Source organism: Panthera onca, chromosome A1 (genome assembly GCF_046562875.1).
Source record: "Panthera onca isolate mPanOnc1 chromosome A1, mPanOnc1 haplotype 2, whole genome shotgun sequence".
NCBI lineage: Eukaryota > Metazoa > Chordata > Mammalia > Carnivora > Felidae > Panthera > Panthera onca.
Window position 1 is genome coordinate 231048433 of NC_138339.1, and position 20709 is coordinate 231069141.

At 46.9% G+C, this 20709-nt stretch overlaps 1 long non-coding RNA gene across 2 annotated transcripts in view; it reads left to right on the forward strand.

Annotated features, from left to right (window-relative positions):
- Positions 1 to 4923: 4923 nt before the first annotated feature.
- The window catches only part of LOC132682222 (uncharacterized), a 28524-nt gene continuing 12738 nt past the window's right edge, over positions 4924 to 20709 (forward strand). For both annotated transcript variants that reach the window (XR_013554126.2, XR_013554125.2), the window contains exon 1: positions 4924 to 5050. This is a non-coding gene — a long non-coding RNA (uncharacterized LOC132682222). The remainder of the gene's footprint in view (positions 5051 to 20709) is intronic.

Here is a 20709-nt window from a genome sequence, read left to right on the forward strand (position 1 = left end):
TTTGAGAAGTGCCCAGCACGGAGCTAAGTAAGCACTCTTCCAAATGTCATGATCACCAAGGAACCAGGTCGATGAGAGGGTAGGCAGCGAGGATCTCTATTTACAGCTTAGCCTTTCTTCCGCTTTCCCTACAGACTCTTCCACCGTCTTAAGGTTCTTCATCACGGGCTCAGTATGGGTCTGACTGATGAAGGAGGACGCAGGGACCAAGTTGCTGGAAAGCTGCAACAGAAGTCCCCCATAGAGGCCTGTTTTCATGTTTATGGATTACTTATGGCAACTGTTAGCGGTTAATATAGACATCAATCTAAGGCCACCCTAACCACCAGCCTTATTTCTTCCAAGGAGGCCTGGGGTTTTTCCAAATGAGGATTATCCTTCTTTTCTAGAAATTCAACGGACCTTGTTTACTTAGAGTTAGGAAGTACAAGCTTTGTATAAGAATAGAATATTCTTTATGGTTTCCGGTCACACGCACTATCCTATTGTATGCTAAGTCATAAAAACGAGGGCAGGGAACATTCAAAACTTGGTGTCTCTACTCTCTTCTGATGCTTCCTGGGATCTTCTCTCGATGAAGGAAGGCTTCAAGGGCTTCCCCTGAAGCCCAGCTGTTTTGCTAACACTCCAAGTATTTCCTATGACCTGAAAGATCTGTTAATAGGCGAGAGAAAATTTACTAGTGCAAGCAAAAAAGTGTATCCCAAATCTCGAACATTTTCCACTGGAGGCAGTGAAATCTAGTCGGGCAGTAGGGTTTGATCCATTGTCTTTCTTCTTCCACGCCACAGATTCTCTTTCTAGTAAATCAGATTAGTGGGCTGAAGGGACTGGGTGAGGAAAAGGGTGGCCTGATGAAGGAGGAGCCCTCACCTCTCTGGGCTGTGGGCTTCACAGAACCAAGGACAAGCAAGATGGCACCACGGCCCACGTGGCCGCATTTTAATTTCATTTCTTGGACGTCAGGAGGGTTAGGACCAGTGAGTAAATCCCATGGATCCTGCAGATACACAGGGCACAATACACAACGCAAAGATGGTTTGAGACTACCTGAAACTCCAAAACTGTGTAGGTGATACTCTGACACCCTTCACCTTTTTTTTTTTTTTATTTTGGCAAATGGCACGCCATATCGAATTGAACCTCATAACATCTTAAAGCATACTCTTCAGTGGCATTAAGTACATTTACCTGTTGTAAATCGCCAACGTCCATCTCCAGAACTTTGTCATCTTCCCAAACTGAAAACTGTCCCCCTTCCCAAACTGTCCCCCTTCCCAAACTGTCCCCCTTAACTACTGACTCACCATTCTCCTGTCTACCCAGCCCCTGACAACCACCATTCTGTTTTCTGTTTCTATGAATTTGACTCTAGGTCTCTCACATAATTGGAATTATACAGTATTTGTCTTTTTTGTGATGGGTTTATTTCACTTGGCGTCTTATCCTCAAGGGTGGTCCATGTTGTAGCACCTGTCAGAATTTCCCTCCTTTTTTTCTTTTTTTTAATTTTTTTTTTAATGTTTATTTATTTTTGAGAGAGAGAGAGAGACAGAGCGTGAGTGTGGGAGGGGTAGAGAGAGAGGGAGACACAGAATCCGAAGCAGGCTCCAGGCTCTGAGGTGTCAGCACAGAGCCGGACGTGGGGCTTGAACTCACGAACCGTGAGGTCATGACCTGAGCCAAAGTCAGACACTTCACCAACTGAGCCACCTAGGCGCCCCAGAAGATTTGACTTTTAAGTAATCGCTCGACCCCGTGTGAGGCTCGAACACACAGCCCCAAGATCAAGAGTCACACACTCCACCGGCTGAGTCAGCCAGATGCCCTTGGAATTTCCTTCCTTTTTATTTATTTCTTTGTTTCTTTGTTTATTTATTTTGAGAGAGAAAGCATGTATGTACATGCATTTGAGCAGAGGGGGGAGAGAGAGAGAGGGAAAGAGAGAGAAAAGCCCAAGTAGGCTCCATACTGTCAGCACAGAGCCTGGGGTAGGGCTCGATCCCAGGAACCAGGAGATCACGACCTCAGTTGAAATCAAGATTCAGATGCTTAACTGACTGAGCCACCTGGGTGCTCCTCCTTCCTTTTTAAAGCTGAAAATATTCTTTTTTATTTATTTATCTATTTATTTATTTATTTATTTATTTATTTTTTAATATATGAAATTTATTGTCAAATTGGTTTCCATACAACACCCAGTGCTCATCCCAAAAGATGCCCTCTTCAATACCCATCACCCACCCTCCCCTCCCTCCCACCCCCCCACCAACCCTCAGTTTGTTCTTAAAGCTGAAAATATTCTATTGTATGTGTATCCATCCGTCCATGGACACTTGGGCTGTTTCCACCTTTTGGCTATTATGAATAATGCCACTATGAACATGAGTGTACAAATATATATTTGAGTCCCTGCTTTCAATTCTTGTGGATATATACCCAGAAGTGGGATTGCTGGATCATATGGCAATTCGACGTTTAATTTTTTTGAGGACCTGCTATATTGTCTTCTTTTCTTTTCTTTTAAAAATTTTTTATGTTACAGAGAGAGAGCGAGAGAGAGAGCACATGAGCGGGGTGGTGGGGGGAGTGGCAGAGGGAGAGAGAGAACATCAAGAAAGCTCACTCTTAGCATGGAGTCCAACGTGGGGCTCTCCCACAGCCCTGAGATCATGACCTGGGCTGAAATCAAGAGTCGGACACTCAATGGACCGATCAGGAAAACAAGGGACTATGGGAAGTATTATTGAGATCGGCTGGGAGAACAAATTAGGTTCAAAATACCCAGAGTTCCCAGGACCAGAGCCTATGCCTGTGCCCTTCTTTCCTCCGGTGTGAGCCGCCCCTCCTTCCATGGCACAGGTCAGGGTTGGGGGTGGCTGGAGGCCACGTCTGGGTGACGAGGGTCTGGTTATCGGTCCTGCTTATCACACACAGATGCCGAGGACCTTCTCTGAGGTCCTGGTATAAAGGACCACGCTCAGCCAGCAGACCATCGTGCTGCGTCTCTGACTTTTGTTTGAACTTGCCTCGTTCCCTCTCCTTTGGTGTGCTGTATAATTCCACAGAGAAGAGTGCCTACTCAATGACCATGGAAATCCGATCAAGATTTCATTGAAAACTTGATAGCTCCATTCTTTCTCTTTGTCTCCCCCTTTCTGTCCCCTGGCCAGTTCTTATTCAGGATGTCAGAAGCCCTGCCAATTTCAGAACACTTTCACTCTCTGATCCACCTCAGGGCTGCCCCATACCTAGCCCTTGGGCATCTTGTCCTTGGGAAGGCTGCCCAAGGCCATACCTCACCCCTCCAGCACCGTGGACGGTCTGGCCTTTCGGGTAGCTCCTGCCAGAGTTGCTGGGGTGTCCTCTGAAGGGGGGCTGCGGAGAAGCAGGGGAGCAGGGGAGCAGATGATCCGGCTGGAATTCTGGGCGATGCCTCGATCACAGCTCAAGGAGGCATCGCTACCGGGCATTTCTGCCGTATCTTTGGCCATGCCGCCGGCAGCAGTGAGACGTCTACACGACGACTCTGGTCCGCGCCGGATCAGGAACGGGGAGCAAGGACTCTTCGGGGCTGAATAGGAGGTGTCTAAGAAACAAGATCACACCTGTATCCGCCCGCAAAGATTTAACTGTTTCCAAAGCACCAGCTGGCCAATTATTTAGTCTCCAGTGGCCCTGTCATCTGAGCAATGGCTGGACCACAGAAGGGAGTCTGACAGGCTGCTCCCCCAGCCTGGACAGGCCTCGTGGGCTTGGCCTCTTGGAGATAACTCTCGCTCCCGGAGTGAGGGCCCCCGGCTGCAGGGAGCAGGCTCCCTGTTCACGCCTGCTTCCTCAGCACCTGGAATAGTGCCAGCCAGAGGACGCACTCGGTCAGTATCGGCAGAATGAATGAATCCACAGCTGAAATCTGGCCTGTGCTGGAGAGTGGGCTGGCCTCGTGTTCTAGAAGGCAGACGCGGCTGGAAAGGGGGCTGCTGGGGAGAAGCGCTTTGCAATTCCATTCAGAGAAGGCCTTGGGCTACAGATAACCAATGTTATTGTTCCTCCCTGGTCCTTCTGTAATTGAGTCATCACTGAAGACTACCCTTAGAGACAGGAGGAAGCAAAACATTGCACTGGGGGGGAGGGGAAGGGAGGGGAGTATTAAAATGAGCAGAGTAAGGATGTCACCTTCTGAGGGGGCTGGGTCCCTTTGGAGGCAAATCTGCATACGTTTGCATACCTGTGCTCACCACCACCCTAACCTACGAAGGGACACCCAGCTCTTCCCACCTATAAACAGACTAATCCCTTCGCTCTCTCCTTTGCAGGATACGCTGAATCAAAATTTAACTGCCAATGTTCTAGAAATCTCCAGGCGGGGGTGGGGGGGGGGGGAACCCACCCAACGAACATGCCATTTACATTTTAAATTTCAAAATGTCACTCTTAGTTTGTATTTTTTTCTAAGGAGGCAAGAATGTGTGTTGAAGACTTTCCAGGGAGGGAGACAGGAAAATAGTGAAAGGTCAAACCAAATCCTGAATCTTCGGTTGAAAAAGAGACTGGATCTCCTCCTTTTCCCTTTATTTATATGCATGCACTAGGGATCCTAACCTTATCCTAATAAGAAGGTTCCGGGGAATTGGGTCTCTTCTTTTTTCAGGATCATCATGCGTCTTCCAAGAGGAAAATGGACTCTCACTTTGGAAACCATAAAACCGTGTTTGTTCTATGTCCCTTAGCAAACAGCTCCCTGCGCCGGGCGGAGACAGGCTGGGCGCTGGGAGCCGGAGCCCAGGGCGGCAGCGCGTTGTGTAACCCGCCTGGGAATCACGTTGCACGGGCGAGATCCGCAGGCTTTCAGTGCAATAATAAGCTTGATCTTTTTATTCAAATACAAGGAACAACCACAGCCGGCTCCAAGTCACGTGGCCGGGTCACATGGTGCCGAGACACAGAAACCGGCTGGCAGTCATTAACTAATGCTTACTCCCAGGGAGAAAACGCAGGTTTTAAAGACACGAGCTCTGTTTTTGTAAACCACGCAGCACTGCAAGAGAAGGTATACAGGGTGGGTGTGTGTGGGGGGGGTGCCTTAAGCTTGCTAAGTGCTTTCCAAGGAAAGGAAAAGAGCCAACACATACTCCCGGGTGTCGTTCCGCTCCGACTCGACGAACTTGCCCGGGGTCACCCGCTTCCCAAACCTGGAGGAGCCTCGGGCTGCAGCATCCCGGGCGCTGCGCGGAGGGAGGGGGCAGGCGGCTTGGGCGCGGGGCCCAGGCGTTCGCGAACGGGGAGGACGCGGTTCTGAAATTAGCAGAACGCTACATTTTCTCTTCCCTGTGAAACTCGTGCTCCTAGGAGCCGACGGCGTGCGGGGAGGGGTGAGGGGGTGGGAAAAGGCAGGGCGAGCTCGTGGGCACTTCTGCTGGCGTTTTCATGGAAAGGAAGACCAGCCTCCAGAGCGTGGTTCCTTTAAGGCTTCACGTGGTGGGAACAGAGACTGGAAGGACGCTGCCTACCTGAATGTTTCCTTGTTCAGGCGGCTGAATTTAGAAAGAAGTTCTTTCACTTTCTCCAGCTTGTGGGGTGTTACTCTGTGCTTTCAAAAACGAATGATCCAGCTGAGTTTGTTTGATTTGGGTGTACAAGCGACAATAGCGAGCGTGAATACAGTTTAGAATCTCTGCTGGAGGCAAGGGATAGATAAAGGACAGATAAAAGATTTTAGCAGAAACTAAACTAACTTTTTTTTTTTTTTTTTTTAAGGCTAGGTGTGTTTTATTTCACGTTATGAAAAAGTACTTTCCCCCCAAACGCCTTGCGGTATGTGCTCAGCCTTGCAAGGAAATCCACCAGAATAGTCTGGAGCCTTGTATATTTACTTTATTTAAATCCTTCCCGATAGAACGGATACATAAGGAATTTCCAGTTTTCTAGATTCACTGACCAGGCTGTAATTATTTCAGGAAATTTAGTGAGGGAGTTTTATTGTCTCCATTCTCACTCCCCCCCACTCCGCATTCTACCCTCTTGAAAAAGATAAAAGTAGGTGACTCTAAGGGATGGACCCAGGTTTTGTACAGCCCGAAGCTTATAGGATGTGAGAGCCCCTTTTGAAGGGAATATAAAATTATAAATACAAAATTAGGTATTAAAGTATCCTCAAATTCAGAAACATACTTCTTAGTTGCTTATCATATAAGCAGATTTGCATATAAGCGTATTTGCTTATCATATATCAGATATTTACCTCTGATATCCTTTGTATCCTGTATTTTGGGGGGCGTGTTTCTTAGGTGGTCTCAAATTCATCTTGACCAGTTATCAATTTTAAGTGTGCCTACAGTTAGTTGTGAAGTTTGATGGTTGGAAAAGTTTTCCCCAGGCCAGCTTCTAACTAGTCTGTTTTGGTTGTGTCTATGCCACATCTTGATTTTCCTCCCCCGGGCCACGCTACCCGTGGTGCCAGAAACCACGGGACACATAACTTGTGATGTGACCTCTGGATCTGAGCCTTCATATCTCCATGCCGGGTGGGTCAACCCAGTGGGCCGTAGGAATGGTGCTGGCAACCTTCCCTGCTCCAGAACAGTTAGCAGTAACTGAACTGTAAATATATAAAATTTAAAACATAACCTGAGCCCAAAGTAACGGTATCTCTAACTCCTAATTCCTCTTAGCCAGATCCCCCAAAATACCCATGGCCACTCCAAAGTCACCCAGGGGCACCTGGGTGGCTCAGTCGGTTGAGCATCTGACTTCAGCTCAGGTCGTGATCTCGTGGTTCATGGGTTCGAGCCCCGCATCCATCAGGCTCTGCGCTGACAGCTCAGAGCCTGGAGCCTGCTTCGGATTCTGTGTCTCCCTCTCCCTCTGCCCCTCCCCCACTAGTGCTCTGTCAAAAATAAACATTATTTGTTTGTTTCAAACAAAATAAACATTAAAATAAATAAACATCAAAAACAAATAAACATTAAAAAAAAATTCTTTTTTCAGAGTCACCCAAAAGGAGGGGAAATGTGGCCCAAGGGAATTCAGAGTAGAAAGAGGCAGCGATCTTAAGCAGTCAAGGTCAGAGTATCTTACCACCGCCAAGTTTACAAAAGCCGATGGCCATGAATGCGTTGCTGGGGCTCCTGCCTGGGTGAAAGGCCTGGAGCTTCCTTTTCATCAGCTTCAAGGTAAACCTGTTTCTAGTGACCCTGGGGGCATACTAAGTGTATCTCAGGGAGTCGTTTTCTGGGTCCTAGAGTCAAAGATCCTTGTTTCGGGCAAGCTTGCTTATCTGAACATCTCTCGGGAATGATTTGTAAAAGTAGATTCCATTAATACAAAGCCTCTGTTGGGCTCTGACTCCGCCCCTTGCACCTCGACTTCACCCAACCAGGCTCTTGGGGGAAAACCAACCTCCCTCTCTACACGTGCAAGGGAAGGGAGGAGGGGAGAAGGTGGGTCAGGGCATTTATTCCGTGTATACTTTACCCCTCGGGTTTTCTGTGCCCAGCACCACCCAGTGCCCGTGTCACACACACATCACACCCTGTACTTCCCAGGACGACCCCGAGTGGCTCTTGCGAGTAGTTCCGCTCTGCAGATGAGGCACAAGGTGCAGAGAGATTGTTTTCTGCCGGGAGTTGCGTGGCGAGGACATTTCAAAGCGGGGACTCGGAACCAGGTCTGTCTGACTCCCCAGGCGGGTGCTTTCGTGACAGAACTCTGACCTTAAACTTCTCACGAAGCGAATGCCGCACGCATCTTGTTTTAGGTTCTGGAGTGAAGCCAACTTTATTTGCAGCGGTATCTGGTTATAGCTCCCCTTTCTTTGAGTCCGCTCTCGTGGAGGATGATCTCATCGCGTGCTAAAATAATTAGGGAGTGGGGCCAACAGGATTCCCTGACCAGCTTTAAAGTTCCTCTCTTCCCCTCTGCTGGTAGTGCTCTTTCCTTGCTTTACCTGTCAAAGCCCCCTTTAACCTTGTCAATTTCACACTTCTCTCCCCCCCGCCCCCCCCCCCCCCCCCCCCCCCCCGATTGCCCCTAGAACATGCCACCCGCCTTTATTCCGCGCAGCAACAAGAGTCACCTTGTTGAATCGCTTGCTTAGCTTGTCAGGGCAGTGTTCTGAGTGTGGACTGGCTTGCCAACGTGCTGTTTACGGGGGAAAGGAGGCTGTCCGTTCAGACAATCCGCAAATGCACTAATTAGCCCGGTGGAGAAAGCCCCACATGCAGGCGGTAGCATCTCCCCGGCAGGTGAGATGACCCGTCTGATACAGCTTCCTGCCTGCAGTAGCAGTGATTTTTCATCATCCCAGGCCAGGCCGGGGACAAGGGTTGAAGAGCAGGACTGACTCCTTTCGCTCAGGGTCTCCCACCTTCTACGCCATCCGACACCGGGGCCGGACCGGACCGGAGGTGGGGGAGTGGAGAGGCTGGCTCGTGCCATGGTTAGTAGCGTCCCCGGCTGCCGTTTAATACTCCTCCTCCTCCCCACCCCCAGTTGTGGTGATCGAACATACCTTCACATGTTGCCGAATGTCCCCGGGAAGTGACGTTGCCCCTGGTTGAGAGCCGCTTCCCGAGCCCTGTCTACAGATGGCCACCCGTAGCTTCCTGTTGCGTTGGTTCTTAAGGGGTCGGGTCGGGAGACAGAGTGGCTTTTGGCTGTCATAGGGAGGTGACTCCCAGTGGGAATGTTCTAAGGTAGACACGGGGCTCACGGTGCCAGCCCTGCTCCATGAGGATATTGTGAGGAAGAAGGCATGCTTGGGTATGGAAGCATATTCATTGCTCCGGTCAGTTAACCTGAGACGGAGGTGGTCACCTGAACGGTTCAGCTTGGTGGCTAAGATGTCTGTGGTCAGAGACCCCGGTTTGAATCCCAGCTTTGCTCTTAATTAGCTGTGTGACTCTGGATAAGTTACTTTACTGGGGCGCCCGGGTGGCTCAGTCGATTAAGCGTCTGACTTTGGCTCAGGTCATGATCTCGCGGTCAGTGAGTTTGAGTCCCGCTTTGGGCTCTGTGCTGACACAGCTCAGAGCCTGGAGCCTGCTTCAGATTCCGTGTCTCCCTCTCTCTCTGCTCCTCCCCCACTCATGCTCTGTCTCTGTCATCTCAAAGATGAATAAATGTTAAAAAAAAAAAGTTAAAATAAAAGTTACTTTACCTATCTGTGTTTTGGTTTCTGTATTTGCAATATGGGAATGAGTGTTTGAGAGAGAGAGAGAGCGAGCGAGCAGGGGAAAGGCAGAGAGAGAGGGAGACACAGAACCTGAACCAGTCTCTAGGCTCTAAGCTGTCAGCACATATGGGGCCTCGAACCCACGAACCGTGAGATCATGACCTGAGCCGAAGTCGGACGCTCAACCTACTGAACCACCCAGGCGCCCCTGATGATGATGGTTTTTAATGTAGATAAGTAGATCTCTGCTCAGATTGTCCGGATAATTGTGTCAACCTCCTGCTTGGCTGATTCCGGAAACAGGGTATCAGGCAGCAATTTAGAGCCTCCTTCTTGCTCTTTTTTTAATTTTATTTTTTATGTTAAGTAGGCTCCACGCACAATGTGGGCTCAAACTCACAACCCCAGGATCATCCTTCTTGAGGTCTTGCACGGTTATCAACGAAGTTCGGCCATCCTGAAAAAGCTCTGCTCGCTGCCAATGCCCCATCAGGGTTCTTGGCCATGAGCCCGTCGGTCTACAGTGTGCTTGGTCTGCTCAGGCTCAGCCCGAGGTGTTTTGCAAACATTTTTAACCCCATCATGTAGGGGCACATAAGGGCTTACTAATATATTCAATCCCAAACAAGAGATCATTTTAAAAAAAATGGAAATCAGTGAAAAAAATAGTGAATGTTGCCCTTGTGTGTGGACTGAGTCCTTCAACATTAGAGGAGGTTCTAAGGGACAAAGGGTAACTGTGTAATATATAGAAGCCGCCTTGCTTCTATAGTCGGTAATCAGCAAGAAATAGGACAGGCAATAAACAAAAACGAAAGGGTTCGAAGTGCCATGGCTTGCAGGCTCCCGTCCACAAAGAGCCTACCAGCCTCCTTCAGGAGCAGACCAGGATTTTGCAGAAACAGAGGCCGGAGTGATGATTTGCTTGCCCCAGGCCACGGATATTTCCTCCTTACAAGGCCCCTTTGAAGTGCCTGACTTCAGAGTCTAGGGGGGCAGTGGATACAAGTTAAGGAGATTCCCACAATATTTGCAGATCTTCTCTCCCTTAATGTGTTTTCGATGCAGTGAAGAACAGCTTTGTTGGGGAAAATATGCCAGAGGGAACATCTATCGGCCAAGAGGGGGGAACATGTGCTTGATTTTATTTATTAACACAATTTTTTTAAATAGATACTTAAAAATTTTTATTTTAGAGAGACAGAACATGAGCGGGGGAGAGGGGCAGAGGGAGAGAGAGGGTCCCAATGCGGGGCTCCATCCCACAACCCTGGGATCGTGACCTGAGCGGAGATCGAGAGTCAGGGGCTCAACCAGCTGAGCCACCCAGGCCTCCCGTGCATGTGCTTGATCTTGAAACACTCCTGTCTGATGGCCCCCAGTCTGAGGGCTGCAAGTGGAAACTCCTTGTCGGCAACCGGGGTGATAAACAGTGCGATTGAGAACCACCTTTCAGGACCTGACCTCCTTCCTCGGGGAGGAGCTTCTGAAGGGGAGAAACCCTGCCACTGCCTGGCAGCTACTTAGTTATTGCCCAACAAACGTGACATGTAAGCTCGGGTTTGTAAACACGGGGATCGGTTTTAAAATTCCGAGGACATAAACAGATGGTCTGGTTCCCACCTAGACTATGCCTTCTGTGATCTTTCAGACCCAAGAGGAGTGGCTTCCAGAGAGGTCAAGGTCGGAGCTCTGCAGGGTGGGAGCTGAAAGCCGCTTAGAAGCACACGGGAAAGCAGGCTCTACCCCCCCCTGGCCGTTTGCTCCCTTTCCCCTTTTTCTCATCCAGCAAAGTCCAAGGCCTCGGAATTCTGGCCAAACCTGTTGGCCGATGTAGCAAAACGAGCGGGGAGAATCAGCCAGCCAGCTGGTCCAGGCACCAGAATTCACCATTAGGTTTAAGCACTGGTGCCACGAGCATCTGTGAGACCACATCGGAGGTACCTCGCTGTGGCAGGTCAGCTAAGGATGTAAAATGACATTTTACCACAGTAGGTACTTTTTCAAAAGTTATTTATTTAAGTAATCTCTGCACCCTACGTGGGGCTCGAACTCACGATCCCGAGATCAAGAGTCGCATGCTCTTTCGAGTGAGCCAGTCAGGCGCCCCATAGTATGTACTTAAAAAAAAACACACAACTTTTATTTTGCAATAATTTCAGGCTTACAGAAGAGTGAAAATAGCACAGAGGGTTTTCGTATATCCCTCACCGAGCTTCCCCTAATGTTTACATCTTCTAGAATCTTGGTACGATGATAAAAACTAAGAAATTAACTTTGGTACAAATACTATTAACTAAACCATAGGTTTAGAGGGAGTTTGCCAGTTTTTTTCACTGACGGCCCCTCCCCAGGATCCCACACTGCATTTAATTGCCATTTCTCTTCAATCTCCTCCAGTCTGTCACAGTTCCTCAGTCTTTCCTTGTTGTTCACGATTTTGTCACTATTGAAACAACAACAACAACAAAACTACCAGTCAGTTATTTTGTAGCGTGTCCCTGGATTTGGGTTTGCCTGTTGATTTTTCATGAATTTTTAGCAAGAACACCATAGAAGTGATGTGCACTTCTCAGGGCATCAGACCAAGGGGTTCGTGATGTCAGTAATTCTTATGTTTTTATGCTGATTTATTTTGAGACAGAGAGCAGGGGAGGGACAGAGAGAGAGGGAGGGAGAGGATCCCAATCAGGCTTCCTGCTCGTTGTGAAACCCAGCTCGGGGCTTGATCTCAAGAACTGTAGAAATCGTGATCCCAGCTGAAATCAAAAGTTGGATGGTTAACCGACAGGGCCACCCAGGCGCCCCCCGCCCTCCACCCCCCTGCGATAATTCTTATAGCTAGTGATGTTTACCTTTTTTTTTTTTTTAACTTTATTTATTTATTTCTTGAGAGAGAGAAAGAGAGAGAGCATGAGCAGGGGAGGGGGAGAGAGAATCCCAAGCAGGCTCTGTGCTGTCAGCACGGAGCCCGGCGCGAGTCTCAAACTCGTGAACGGCGAGATCATGACCTGAGCCAAAGTCAGAGGCTTAACTGAATGAGCCACCCAGGCGCCCCATCTTCTACATTTGTTAATTGGAATTCTTCTATAAGGAAGAGCTACCCCTTTCTCCATCCATCTATCCATCCATCCATCCATCCATCCATCCGTTCACTCATGTATTTATATTAGTGTGGACCCATGGGTATTTGTTTTACTCTATGGGCTGTAATCTAATTATATTACCATTTATATTGTACTTCAGATTGTTCCAACTCTGGCCATTGGAAGTGCTTTCAGGTTGGTCCCTGTGTTCTTTGCATCCTGGGCCTTCATCCTTGGGGGTAACTTCTTACCTTCTGGCTTCACAAGATACTCCCGGGTCATCTCCTATTTCCACTCTCTGAGCTCGATCAGCCACTTCTGAAAGAGCCCTGGTTCCCTTTAATAGCTCACAGCACTTAGAGACCAACATCGAGGCACTAGGTGGGCTCACTCTTACTGGGGTGTCATTGCTTCGAGGCCTGCTCAGCAGGCAGAGCTAGGAAATATATGCATGTATAATAAGCCAAGTCTATACACATATTTATGTTCATTTCTTTGTCTATTGAACTGTGTACATATTTAAAAAAAACACGAGAGTTCATGTCGATACCCTTGACTCCAGTCACACACCACAGGGATTATTCTAGCCTTTCTCCGTTCCCTATGTGTAACTTCTTTCTCTGACCGTGAGAAGGCCTGGTTCTCGTGCTCAATACCGTATTTACTATTCCGTTCGACCCTAGCATCCACATAAGTAATTTGAGAATTGCTAACCCACAGCCCTCTGAGAAACAAATGTACTGACTAGAATGCATATTTGCATCGAGTTCTTTCTGTCCGAAGCCTTACGGTATCCTGTTAAAACACCGTTGTCGGTGGGGGCGGGGGTGGGGTTGCTCGATTAAGCCTCCGACTCTTGGTTTCCGCTCAGGTCATGATCTTGCTGTTTGTGAATTTGAGCCTGAGTTGGGCTCTGTGCTGCCAGTGCGGAGCCTGCTTGGGATTCTCTCTTTCTCCCTTTCTCTCTGCCCCTCCCCTGCTTGAGCGCTCTCTCTCTCTCTCTCTCAAAATAAATAGATAAACTTAAAAAAAAAAACAAAAAACCCACTGTTTTCAAAATTCTTTTCACCCCTTTCATGTGGTTATGTTATTCGTTTATAATACACTTAGGTGAATTTGTTATGGTTTAGATCCCTGTGGGGTTCCCTCCCATACCCTGATTCATTTGGTTTTTTAAATTTATGTACAGCAAACTTCACACTTGCTGGTGTACGGGTCTGTGGGTTTTGACAAACGCATAGAGTCGTGTGTCCACCACCGCAGTCATGATATAGAATAATTCGATCACAAAATTTCCCTCACGCTGCCCCTTTGCAGTCAACCCCTCCCTGCACCTCGTTCCCTCGCCATCACTGATCTGTTTCCTGTTCCTGTAGTGTGGCCTTTTCCAGGAAGTTAGACGAACGGAATTCTATAATAGCCTTTTGATCTGGCTTATTTCACTTAGCAAAATGTGTCTGAGAGTCAGTCATTCCGTTACATGAATCGATAATTTGCTCCTTTTATTGCTGAATTAATATTCCACTTTTTAGGCACCTCAGGCTGCCGTTGCCATTGCCGTCACACTGCCTTGAGGCACGGCGGGATATTCTGGGAGACAAAAATGTTACAATTACTGCTGGTTTGGGCGTCCTCTGGATTCTGGTCTCCTATCTCAGTCTGCCTGTTCCCGTTGACTTTTTTGATTCCCCAAACAAATGCTGCATCGTTCTGTCCGGGTTTTAGAATGGCAATCCATGGGAGAGTCCGGGCGGAGGGTACGTTCACCGTCGTACCCAGAACCGGACCCTCTGTCCTTTGTCTCTTGGCTTTGAAAAGTTGGAAGTCGATGTGTTTCCTGATCCTTGTAATTGACCAATTTTATCTTCATGGAAGCCCGTAGGATCGTGTTTTGTTCCCAGTGGGTCCCCAGGGGTTAGAAGTTGCCCAGTGATGTTCCTTGGGCCATTTTCGTCCGTTGTGTTGGGTCCGTCGCGCTAGACCCTTCCATTCTAGAATAGCGTGTCCTGTCCTTGGAGAACAGCTCAAGTGATTTTGTCGATGATCAACCCTCTATTTCTCTTTTCTCTCTTGCTGAGATCTCTTCCATTCTTTAAATGTCAGACTTCTTGGACCCATCCTCTACTTTCTTTTCTCCTTCATTTTCCATCTCTTTGTCTTTTTTGCTGTCGTTTCTGGGATACTTACCATCAACTTCAGTTTCCAGTCTCTCTATATTTAATTTGTCATCTGTGCAGTTTCGTTTTTAGTTCCCGAGAGCTCTTTGGCTGTTGTTCTCTATGTTTCTTCTTCTTCTTCTTCCTCTTCTCCTTCCTCCTCCTCCTCTTCTTTTATAGCATTCTTTGCTTAGGTTTTCTTTTGCTTGGATCGTCTGTCGTTGCTCTGAGGATATTATTTATTGTGGGGAAAGTTTTCGTCTCCCTGCATAGACTCCAGGTGGCCTTTTTCTTTGGTTTGTGGTGTATCTATCTCCACGGTAGCGTTGGGAACCAACAAGCCAGAATTGGAAGCTCTGAGCTCAAGGTGGGGGTTTGCTGACTGTAAGCTTCCCTGCAGGGTGAGCTCACTGTGTGGGCTATTTGTTGAGCACTCCCTAACTTCAGTATCTTTGGGAGGTTTCTCTGGGGCTGGTCAGATTCTCCAGAGGAGAATTTTAGTCTCCTGCCTGGAAGCTTAACATCTGGCTGCCAAAGTCCTGGGAGCTGAGCTGGGGGGATGGAGGTCTCTCTCGGCACTTGGCACTCATTGTGTATACACTCGTTTAATCTTCTTTGCCTGGACATGGTGCTTCCAAGTTCCCAGTCCACAGACTTCTATTTTCCACTCTTAGGAGGATGAAATCCCTAGACTCTGGTTAGATGGGGTAAAAGCAGTCTCCCGGGATACGGCGGGGGGGTGGGGGTGGGGTGGGGGTTGGGGGGGGAGGAATCTAGAGATCTGTCTTTGGGGGTTTTCACCCAGTCCTTCCCGTAGCCACCCCGTATATATCCACCACTGCCTGGAGCTGTTGGTTCCTGACTTTTTTGGAAGATTCTATAGTGCCAAACGGGTTGATCCTCAGCTTTATGTACTGTCAGCTCAAGGCCTGGTAAGTCCTTTTATCACTCACTCACCTGCTTCCTGCCTTCTATCATCTTGTTGCTGTTTTCTCCTCTCTTGTCCTGCCTGTCTTTGTGGGGTGTGTCTTTAAAGAGTCTCTTTTTACCATAACGTTCGTGCATTTGGGGAGGAAGCAAGTTAGATGTATATATTCACTCTTGCATCCTAAAAAAAGAAGTTGAGAATGGTTTTTGTTTTTGTTTTTGTTTTTTTTTAATATCAGAAATCATGACTCTTAACGCCAAAATGGTGGTTGGATACCACTTTTGTTGGGCCTTAGTTGGACAGGACTCGTACAAAGTCACATAGCTAGTTAGAGGAAGAACAGTTTTAGAACCTGGGACCTGACTTCCTAATTTTGTTTCTACTGTACCAGCACAGTGCCCCTTATCATTATCAAATGACATTTAACGAATCCTTTATTTTGAACTAGTTCCAAAAAATAGAAAAGAGGGTTCCCGTGTGTCCTTCACTTAGTTTCCCCCGACAGTAAAGTCTTAGATGACAACAGCACATTGTCAAAAACCAGGAGCTTGACGTTGGTATAATACTGTGACGAAGGTCAGGTACAGACCTTCAGGCAACGTTTTTTGAGTGTCTTAAACTTGCGTATTCTGCTCAGCAAAAGCCAGAAAAAGACTCAATCTTTTCATACGAAGGAGCCTCTGATCTAAATAGACATACAAAGATAACTCACCAAATAACGACACTCAAGTACAGTCCAAAATATATTTTGGGGCCATCCTCCAGAAAAGCAAGAGGTGGTAAAAAGAGTGCAGGCTTTGAAATCAGACAAACGTAGGTCTGAATTCAGCTTTGTTGCTTAAGATTTGCGTGTCCCTGGCCGAGGAATTTCCCTGAGCCTCATTTTCTGGGTGTAAAATGGTGAAGATTATTATCTACTTCTTAATATGGTGGGAATTAAATCACATATACTATAGTCTGGAACATATAGTCTTGGTACATAGTAGACATTCACTAAACAGTCACCATCAGTGTTATTTAATAAGGTCATAATCCTCAAGGGTCATAATCCTCTAGCTGTCCACTTGATCTTGAGTCCAGCTCAAACACCAGGTAGGATTCTACCTCTTAATTCACTCTGTTGGGTTTAGATAGAAATCAGAGAACAATTCCTCCCGAAGAGAGGCCTCACGGGGCCACATGACTTTCCCAAAGAGGTGGCATAGGTACGTCCTCTGGGCCTCTTGCTTTTACACCAGTGTTTCAGTGAAGTATGGGAAGATGGTCAAACATTTAACTAAATGCAAGTAATTTATGAAAACTTTGGAAAAGGACTATGATTCTTTTGGGTGGAGTGCAGAGTAGGGACGCGTATCTGACGGCTGAAAGGATGATGCTTAGCTCTTGCCTACATTATGTTGACAAGCAGTTCATCTTAAGCCCAGGTTAAGACACTTGCTCCTCCCCACCCCCCAACCCCCTACCACTCCATTTGCAAGGCCAAGAGTCTCAGGCCCAGAGAGGAAGTTGCCGTCACAGGCACAGCAAGAACGCTTTGGAACTAGAAACCCATGCAAATTCGAAATCGAGCTTTGTTTGATTATCTAAACAAAAGTACTTACAGGTCAGTGTGCGAACTAGCGACCTGGGGCTTTTCAAAGGCCCACACTTGGGCCCCTCTCAGCAGGGGGTTGTCCCATGAGCATCCTGCTTTGTATCACACCTGATCTCCCCGCTTGCCCACCTCCGGCTTGGATTTCCTGCCCTTGGCATCCACGGAGAGGGGGGCTCAGAAAGGCCTGGGCCCACAGCAAGGGAGGAGCTCTGCGTGCAAACCTGGCCGTTTGTTTAGGTGGTAAAGTCATGACTTTCCTTTGGGGGGGCGGGGTGACCCTGCAGTCCATCAGACTACTTGGTAGTCTGATGGTAAGACAGGATCTGAGGATAAAGAAAAAGCTACTTCATGGTCCTGTCTCTCTTCCTGTTCTGTTGCCTGCCAGGCTTTCCTCTGTGTCTCCAACGGGGGTTGGAGACCCCCAAAGATCTCACCAAAGATCACATTTCCTTCTGCCAGTTTCTCTCTTGCCTGTCTGCGGGGTGTTTTTTTTTTTTTTAGGGACTCAGGTACAGCTTTTGGTAGTTTAGTCGAGGGGCTAATTCACGAGATTCTCTCTTCTATTAATCATCTCGCTACTCCCACAACCAGAACATCCTAAAGGAAATTAGGCTACATCTAAATGAACTGTGTGGTAAGTGCTGTCATATAAATGGAAAACCATGTTTGTCACAGGCTGAATTGTGTCACTTCCCCCACCCCCTGTTGAAGTCCCAACCCCCAATACCTCTGACCGTGACCGTATTTGGAGACAGGGACTTCAAAGAGGTAATTACGTAAAAGTGAAGCATTTAGGGTGGGACCTAATCCCATAGGAACACGTGTCCTCTCAAGGATATTAAGACACAGACAGGAGCAGGTGTAGAGGGAAGACCAGGCGAGGACACAGGGAGAAGGTGGCCATCGACAAGTCAAGGGGAGGGGTCTCAGAAGAGACCAACGCCGTTGACACTTGATCTTGGGCCTCTAGACTCCGGAGCCATAAAGCAGTAAATCTCTGTTGCGTAAGCCATCCAGTGTGGTACTTTCTATGGCAGCCGGGGCCGACCAGTACATGGTTTAATCATAACTGCGCTGTGGTTCTAATCAATCAATTCACAAAAGTTAACGGGCACCTATTTTTTGCGATCACCATGTAAACGGGGTGTACTTGCTGTCTTCTTTTCTTTTTAGCAGCTTAACTGAGGGATAATCAACGTCCGATAAACTGGACAGACTTTAAGCGTACAACCTGATAAATTTTGACACCTCTCTACACTCAGAACCCCATCACCACAATCAAGATACTGAACATATCTGTCATCTTCAGAAGTTTCCCTGAACTCCTTCGTGCTCTCTCTGGCCCCCTGCTTCCGCATTTTCCAGGCCACCACTGAATCCGCGTTCTGTCACTAGAGGTGAATTTGTCACGTCTAGAGTTTTACATACATGGAATCGATCACACAGTGTGCATTCTCGTTTGTCTAATTGCTCTCACTTTGTTTAATTATTTGGAGATTCATCCAAATGAATTTGGATTGTTTGTGTTGAGCAGTGGTGGTATTCCACGGTACGTATTCGCCAAGGTCCATCTACTTACGTGTGAAAGGACTCTTCCCGGCTTTAATTTTCTTTCCAACAAAAAATAAGTTTTCATTGATTAATAATATAAGGTGATTAAGTACCACAATGTCTTTATTTACTGTCTTACCCATGTTATTTTATTTTAAGGATATGAAAATAATTGTAATAGCTTTTCTGATGGTACCAAGGGTCTCTATTGTTTTCCAAAAAGGGTTTAATGTCTTAATTATTGGGGTGCCCTGGAATAGGGGTTTCAAGACCGTGATCTGGATTTTAGTTGATTCTTAGTTATTATCTTTGATCATAATGGATTTTTTTCCTCCTTTTTCACCCAATTTAATCAGGTGTTTGTTTATAATCGTTTGAGATTCTGAGTAGAGTTGCCATAAACATGCGCAAGTCTTTCCGTGGACATATGCTTTCTTTTCTTTTGGGAAAATACATAGAAGTGAGATGGTTGGATCATATGGAAGGTGTGTTTAACGTGTTTTTTAAAAAATTTTTTAATGTTTATTTATTGTTGAGAGAGACAGACAGCATGTGAGCGGGGGTGGGGGGGACGGGGGCAGAGAGAGAGGGAGACACAGAATCCGAAGCAGGATCCAGGCTGTCAGCAAAGAGCCCGACGCGGGGCTCGAACCCATGAGCAGTGAGATTGTGACCTGAGCCGAAGTCGGACACTCAACCGACTGAGCCACCCAGGTGCCCCAGTGTGTTTGATTTTTTAAAAATTGCCAAGCTTTTCCCAAAATGGCCGTACCATTTTGTCCCATCCCCAGCAGTAAATGAGAGTTCTGGTTCCTCTGCATCTTTGCCAATATTTGGAATAGTTGATCTTTTTGACTCTAGCCATTCTAAAAGGAACGTAATGGCATATCATTGTGAGGTTAATTTGCATCTACCCAAAGATGTTGAGTATCACTGCCGTCCATGTATCTTTTTTTGGATGACATGTCTGCTCAGATCGTTTGCCTATTTTTAATTGGGTTGTTTGTTTTCTTATTATTGAATTTTGAGGGTTCATTATATGTTCCAGATACAGGTCTTTTATCAGATATATACCTTGCAAATATTTTTTTCTAGTCTGTGATTTGTGTTTTCATTCTCTTTTAGTAGCATCTTTCAAAGAAGAGAGTTTTTAAATCTGACGAAATCCAATTTATCGGCTTTTTAAAAAATTTTTTATTTTTCATTTTACTTTTTTATAGATTGTGCTTTTGGCATCACATGTAAGAAATCTTTGCCTACTCTTGTCACCAAGATTTTCTCCCACGTTTTCTTCAAAAAGTGTCTCGGTTTTAGGTTTTACATTTGCGTTTAGAGCCCCACTTGAGTTAATATGTGTATATGGTGTGAGGTAGGGGTCAAGATCCTTTTACTTATTTATTTTTTCATGTGGGTGTTGAATTGTTTCAGTACCATTTGTTCTTTCTCTAGTGAGTTGCCTTTGCATTGTTGTCGTAGATCAGTTAGTTGTCTTTATATGCATGGGTTTATCTTTGGACTTTTAATTCTAGTCTAGTGATAGGTTTATCTGTCTTTATGTCGGTAGCCATGTTGATTGCTATAACTTTGTAGTAAGTCTTGAAATTAGGAAGTGTTAGCTTCTCAACTTTGTTCTTTTGAATGTCTTTTGTAAACAGCATGATCTTTAATGCCTTCATTGCCACACAGAGATCCTTTTGGGTGGGCTTAATTGATTTCCTCTCTGAATCTCCACAGTGGCTCTTACAGATTTGCGCACTTCTTTTTTTTCTCTTTTATTTATTTTGAGGGAGAGAGAGAGAGAGAGCACGTGCATGGGGAAGGGGCAGAGAGAGAGAGGGAGACACAGAATCCGAAGCAGGCTCCAGGCTCCAGCTGGCAGCCCAGAGCCCAACACGGGGCTCGAACCCATGAGCCTTTGAGTGGTGAGATCATGACCTGAGGGGAAGTCGGCCGAGCCAGCTTCTTAAACTTTAGCATGCATCAGAATCTCTGGGAAAGTTTGTGTGTGTGTTTTGTTTTTTATTTTGGAGAGAGAGAGAGAGAGAGAGAGAGCCCATGTGCATGGGAGAGAGGAGGAAGGGCAGAGAGAGAGAGGGGGGAGACAGAGAATCCCAAGCAGGCTCCTCGCTGCCAGTGTGGAGCCCAAGGCAGGGTTCGAACCCACAAACCACGAGATCATGACCTGAGCCGAAATCAAGGGTTGGACGCCTAACCGAATGAGC